Raw genomic sequence first — 7,719 nt, forward strand, 5'->3', positions numbered from 1 at the left:
AGGCAGTCTACCACTGAGGCACACTTCAACCCCCCCCATTCCACTGGTACTTCTGAGATAAGGTCTTACTTCCTGGCTGTGCATGACTGGAGCACAATCTATCTATTCCAGGCTTCCTGTCATAGCTGGCGTAACAGGCACACAGCACCACACCTAGCTTGTTTCCACTGTGATGGAGTTTCACAGGCTTTTCTGCTCAGGCCTACTTGGAACTGTGATTCTCCTGATCTCATGCCTCCTAAGTAACTAGGATTTTCCACAGGAACCAACGCTGTCCACCTTCATTACTATTAAAAATTACATTGGCTTTTCACAGTTCCATTGCACCCCGCCTCCCTCTACTTTCCTTCATGTGCTCGCCTGTGTTTGAATCTATTTCTTCTCATCTTTTCTTTGTTCATTTGTGAGGCTTGAACTCTGCTTGGGCACTGCTCCTGAGCCTTTTCACTCAAGACTAGTGCTCCACCACTTCTAACCACAGCTACGTTTCCATTTTCTGGCGGTTAGTTGGAGATAAGAGTCTCATGGACTTTCCTTCCTCTGCTGGCTTTGGAACACGATCCTCAAACCCCAGCCTCCTGTGCCCAGCAATTCTGATTTGTTTTTACTTATCTTCATTAGGAAAGTGCAGCTCCCAGAGCTCTTGCTGGGGCCGTTGGTACGTTCGTGTGATTGATTCTTGGTATGTCGTACATACTGAACCACACAGAACACACTTTGTCTATATTTACAACAAACCATGTAATTTTGACTTCACTGTGTTGCCTTCTATCATCCAATTAAACTGTTTAGAACAAAATATATTAGTCAAATATGTCAATTTGCTTTTACATTTAGCAATGATTTTACAACTAAAGTTATACCCTGGCACAAATACAATTTCCCTCTGTTATACATTGTTTAATATCATTTGATAGCACTGAGTAACATCTGGGTTTGAGGAGTAAATCGCTAGGAGAAATGATAAATGTCGCTGAACTCAGGATTCCCCCCCCCCTCTGAAGAGAAGTAGGAAAAATCAAAACTAGAAAGCTAAATAAAGAAGTTCAAGGAAGACCCAAGTGAGAGGAGAATGTGAGGATGTGATCGGCTGTGGTGCTGATGTGATGATACACAATTAGAAGGGACAGGACAGAAAAATCAAGGAAAAAAATTATAGTTGTACACTTTCCAATATTGACATCCAAGTCCATGAAAACTACAACCACCACCACCCAGTCAGGATGGCTTACAGAGTAGAAGAAAAGAAATACTAATGGAAAAGGGAAGTTGACCAGGTAACTGGAATCCATGGCATTCTGGGCATCAGAAAGAAGACTTATTCAGGGACAGAAAAATCTCATGAATTTGAGAAGTTCATTTATGAAAGAAAATCAAAATTATTTCACTGCCTTTTCGTTTCCACAGTAACATTGGGGTGTGTGTGGAGGGGGGGAGAGACAGAGACAGAGACAGAGACACAGAGAAAGACAAGAGACAGAGACACAGAGAGCCTGGGTTCAAAGGCACCTCATAAAAAGTCAATTAAGTTTCATGATTCTGTGTGCTGGGAAGTTCCAGGGCCGGCCCATCACGTCCACCAGCCAAGCTGCCACACCCTTCAGAAGTACAAGGCACAAGGCAGCTGGCTGGCGAGGAGAAGCCTGGCCAAGGACGCCTTTCCTCAGGGATTCCACTGTCAGTAACTTCCAGTTCTTGGGGACCTCTTTGTTCATTTTTGCCTGCTTCTTCTATGTGTAATAGAGAGCGATTTAGTTCCCAGCCTCTGTGTGTCCCAGTCAAATGCTTCATTTCACCCTTCTTAAGTTTGTGGGAAATGCTCATTAGTAACCCACATCCTGTATGTCCTAGTTCTCTCAAGCACGTTCGTTTTTATATTTGTTTATGTTTCTTATTCTTTGGGGTTTTCTCCATTTTGTTTTGTTTTGTTGACCGAACTGACGAGGGTCGTGAGTGGATTATGTTTTCAGAGAAGAATAAAAGGTATTGAAATGAGAACGCTCAATTACATTGGACTCTTTCAATATTTTGTATAGTTTATCTGGTTCTCCATTTTGGTTTCTGGTTTTGAACTTTTGGGGCTGGCCAGCATCGAGTGTTCTCATATGCTTCCTTGGATACTTCAGGAACTACTTATTTTGGAAATTTCAGTGACTCCGATGCCAGCAAAGGTGGTGGAAGGAACTTGGAGAAAATTTAGGAATGTGTTATCGGGGTACACAAAGTTACTCAATGAAAAAGACCGTAAGAGGCTAGTAAGGTTAATAATAGCCCAATATTACCAATATTTCATTAGTCACACACCCACTAATTGCTTTCAGTACTATGGAAATCTAACTTGCAATATCCAATCTTCAACCCATCATTAATAAATCCAAGTCGTGAGGGTGGGAAGATAAGAAAATGATCTCGTTGTATGGAATAAGCATCCTTACATGATTTTCCTGGCAAAGTGACAAAGCATAGGAGCCAAGGGAAATAGTTTGGTATCAGATGATACTGCGGCCTAGTGAAGGAGGTAAGATTGCATTGTCTGTTTTGCAGAAAGGAAAGCTCAGCTCTGAGAGGCTCATGTCTTGCCTAGGTTTACCCATTACTAAGTACAGATGTAGGATTTAAATTTCTACCATTGGACATTGAGTCTAGTGATTTCCCCATCATCTTTTCAAGGCATCCCCTTGAAAAGAATCTCATGTGCGTTCTTTAAATGTCTGATGGAACTGGTAGTCAATCTGTCTTATCCTGGAATTTTCTTTGTTGAGAGACTCTTGAGTATTGTTTCAATTACATTGCTTCTTATAGATCTGTTTAAATGGTATAAATTCTCTTGGCCCATTGTGGTTTATCAAGTGACTCTAAAATGGTATGTCTTTTTTTTCTAGGTTTTTCCCATTTATTTTATATAGATTTCCAAAGTGTTCTCTTAGGATCTGGACTTCATTGACTTTTGTTGTGATACCATTGTTTCCATCTCTAATTTTATTTGATTCATTTCTTCCTCCTTTTTATCTAATCTATAGACCCGTTCTAGTTACCACAAATGAGGGAAACCATATAATCTATGTTTCTTTGGGTCTGACTTACTTCACTTAATATATTTTTCCAAGTTTTGCCATTTCTTTATGAATAATACAATATCATTCTTTCTGATGGACAAGTAAAATTCCATTGTGTATATACCATGTATTCTTGGCCCATTGGTCCACTGAGGGGCATCTGTGTTGATTCCATGTCTTGGCTATGATAAACAATGTTGCAGTGAACATGGTTGTGCTGGTCGCTTTAGTGTGGCCTTGTTCGTGTTCTATTGGATAAATGCCCAGGAGCGTAACTGAATGGTCATAGGGAAGCTCTATGTTTAGGCCTCTGAGGACCTGGTACATGCCAAATAGTACAGGACTCTAGGCATTCACACAGAATGAGAGCAGAGGGAGATATTGTTAGGGGAAAATCATACAGGGGTGATAGTTATATGCATCTGACCATGCCAAATAGTATTAACCAAAGTGAACTCAAGGAAATGAAAGCACAATCTCTTTGTTGTTGTTTTTCTTTTCATTTACTTTCATGTCCATTTATTTATCTTTGGGAGGGTAGGGGGCACAGAAAGGGAGGGACAAAAGGTGAATAACTGCAGCAGTGATACTGACACTATGTCAAAAATGAACTATACAACTTGTGGGTGGGGATGGGAGGGAGAGAGCAAGGGAAGGGTGACACTGTTCAAGAAGAAATGTACTCTTTACCTGACTTATATAACTGTAATCCTTCTTTATAAGAGCAATAAATAATTTTTAAGAAAGAATTCCTGAGTCCCTCTGGTCTGTACCACCAATGAGTTATTTGTCACCCACGAGCAAGCAAATAGGTATCGGTATCCCACCCACTGTTCCAGAGGCCACAATAAGGAGACCAGTGCAGCAACTGTGCAGGAACTCGACTAGATCACAAACAAAAAAGCACTGAGGGCCTGGCATGAATTTCAGTACCCAAAGAGTGAAGCTTCCAGAGGGAAGTGAAGAAGTGAGCAACCTCCTCTTACCCAGCCATTCTCCCAACTCACACGTAAAACCAACCCAAATGGAAGGAAATTCTCTATGCTGTGTTTATGAGCCCAGTGGGCCTTTGTCTCATAACTTCTCAGAAATAGAAACAGAACTTTATATTTACTTCTATTTCCTTGTGACACAAACCACAGCTGGCTCTACTTCTCTCCATTTGCCCACTCCTTCCTACTTACATGATGTCCTCGTCACTTGCCAACAGGCTAAGCAGGGAACACTCCATCTCACAGGCTCTTACTTTTGTGAGGACAGCCATAGATTTTCCAGTAAGTTGTTTGATTTCTGGTCTCTAAGAATGTCAGCCAGCTGGCTCTTTATGTGTAGGAATTCCCAAAGCTGTTTTATTGGAACCACACCCTTAGACTGGGAGGGTTGCTAATAAGACCTTTTTGATATCGGCAAGACATTGTATAACATTAATAGCACCAAAAAAGATTTATGACTTCCTTATTGATATTCCGACACACACCTAGCAACTACAAGTTTTCCCTTTGATGTGTTCTTACCATAATTGGTCTCTTTCTCCTTTCAGAACCAGGAGAAGGTAAACACATTTTCTTTATGCTTAAAGATCTGTAGAATCGTAGCTTTTCAGTAAGGGAAAAAATTACTGAGACTTCCCCCCATCTCAACCAATAAATAGGAAGGGTATCTTAGGTGAGTGCCTGTATGCCAGCTATGTGGAAGACATAAACAGGTGTGTCATAGTCCAAGCTGACCTGGGATGGAGAGAGGGGAGAGCCAAAACCTATTCTAAAAATAAATAAATAGAGGTTGAGGTTTTAGCTCAAGTGGCTAAGCAAGCACAAAACTCTCAGTTCAACACCCATTAACTGCAACTAACAAATAAGAATCTGTAGAATAAAGACACATATATTACTAGCTCTCTTTCTTGATGAATAGATTGTGTTCCTCAGGAATATGTATATATATATAATATTCTGGAAAGGACTTATAAATGGAGCAGAAGATAGCTGTCCCTTCTGTCAGAGAATTAATACTCACAAGTACTTCTTAGAATTTTACTATTATCACTATTATATAAACTTCCAGAAAATTCTTGTTACAGAGAATACCAAGACAGTGAAGTCATCTAAAAGGATAAACAACCTAAACTTAAGAACATATTGTCATGTTAATTACAGACTTGCTCAAATTTATGACAGGTGTGGTTTTCCAGGAAAGCTTCAGGTCACCAGAGAGAACTGGTCCCTCAGTAGGTATGTCAAGGCAGGAGTGAGGCAGGGAGACAGGAGAGGCCTCTGAACATAGCCAACACAGAAGTGGTATTTGGTGGCAAAGTTTGTGATATCATGCTCTAACCGAAAGAACACACAGGATCTGGGCCCGTTGCTAAATTCCCTGATCTTCACTTTTCTTACAAAATGTAAATGACAATAATTGACATAATCATCTCCACCTTTCAAGTCTTAGATGAAACATGTGAGAGCCTTTTTATTATTCATGGGGCAGGACTCATGATGAAGATGACCGTGAAGGTGATGCCACGGGTGATGGTGAAATGTTCTTTCTCTCCGTGAGAAGAGCAATGAAACTTTACTTCTTCCCAGCCCTGTAGAAGGGAGGGGAGATCCAAGACACTCTACGTGAGGTAGAAATGTCTATTCGCATTTCCAGTGTAAATGAGAGAAGTACGAAACTGGGATTGGTGCTTTACACTTGAGCTTTGGAGAACACTTCACTAAGAGTGAGCACTCAAGAAGGTGTAGTGGATGTGTTTCATACTAGAAATCCTTAATTTTGTTGGACTTAGAAACCTCTTGAATTTCGATAAAATTATCTAAATCTATGCCTGTCACCCACAATTATTAAAGCAATTTGGCTGGATGGAATCATACAGAGAAAACTTTGCATAAGAGAGCCCTACAGTTAACACCCAATTAATAAGCAAGGAAAGATGTTTAAAAAGCTATCTTTATGTAAAAATACAACTCAGTGATAGGTTCAACAATTTGGTTTTATACCAGAGTGGTCTCTGAGCATTCACTTCCTTTCCAAATCACATCCTTTCAGGTAACAATTGAATTCATGTTACAAATATTCAGAGGGCTTCCGGGGTGTCAGGTTGTTGTAGGGATGTGGAAATATGAAAACAAATGTCATATAAATACAAGTTAATGGAAAGAGAAGATTACACTACTATTGCCTTTGTAGCCATTGAGACAAAAACTTGTTAGCATTCATCAGCAAACACCCATGACTCCATAAAGGTCACATTTTCAGAAGCTGTGTCAGACTTGTGCTATGTTAACTGCTTACCAGTTAAATTTACCTCCTACCAATTTCCACCAAGGCAGAACAGATGTTCCAGATTATGGCATACCATATGTATATAATGTAGAATATAATAATGTATTACAGGTTATGGAACTCTTTTACTCAGGGTTTCTACACCTTTCACATTGTGACACATTTACTCATTTATACCATACTGGTGAATTCCACAACACTCGCTGGAAATATATATATATATATATATATATATATATATATATATATATATAGTATCTTCCAAGTCCTCTGCTGAGCCTCACAAGTCTGTATCATAGGCTACCATTAACTTCTACAATTATTATTTAGAAACATATTTTATGAATGAAACCTAAAGCCATGGGCTACTATTGCTTATAAATTTATAGTTTCAGCATAGTCTAATGACCCTTAATATATTTTCCATGTATCTGTAAAAATAGCTCGTGATTTTCTATAAATATTTATATCTGTGAATGTTTTCCCTTATAAACCAAATCCTTGCACAACTTTCACAACTTTAACAGTAATTGTATGTGTGCCGGGTACAGTGGCTCATGCCTAAAATCCTAGCTACTCAGGAGGCTGAGATCTGAGAATCACAGTTCAAAGCCATCCCAGGCACTAAAAGTCCATGGGTCTCTTATCTCCAGTTAATAACCAGAAAATTGGAAATGGCTCTGTGGCTCAAGGGAAAGGGCAGTAGCCTTGAGTTGAAGAGCTCAGTGACAATGCCCAGGCCCCATGAACAAAACAAAACACCAATATAATTGCATTTGTATGTGTAAAAACAAATTAGCCTCATTGAAGCAAATCAGATTTATAGCTACAAAATCATTTTTTTCCTGTATTGCTTACTCAATATAGAAAATACATGTTCAAAATTAGTCAGAGGAGTGTAATCATACTGAATAGATATGTTTTATTACTTTATTATGATAAATGGGAAAACCTTGTAAATTTAAAGCATATGAAATACTATAATATAAACAACAACTGCTAACAGTTGAAAAGTATTTAATATTTGAAAAACTATGTACATATGAAGTCTTCTCAAGGATAGCCCAAAGCATGTTGACTTAAAATTATTAGTAAAAAGTTTGGTTGGTCTTTATTCCTCTACCTTTGCTTAAAATATAGATTATACACTGAGTTAAAAATGTATTCAAATGAACTCATGTCTGCTTAAGTGGCCAAGGAAATAAGTGTGTTATCTTTCACATTAACATTTAGGAAGCAGAAGGGCTTACTTCCAAGATAATTTATGATGAAGTTACAATGCCTTTAATAACTGTAAAATTTCAAACATCATTCCTAGGGCTGCCTCTACAGTCTCATTGCTAGTAGAGCAAGCTCAATCATTCTCAGACAAAATGTGGGATAA

Source organism: Megascapheus bottae, chromosome 19 (assembly GCF_031878675.1).
Source record: "Megascapheus bottae isolate mThoBot1 chromosome 19, mThoBot2.hap1, whole genome shotgun sequence".
NCBI lineage: Eukaryota > Metazoa > Chordata > Mammalia > Rodentia > Geomyidae > Megascapheus > Megascapheus bottae.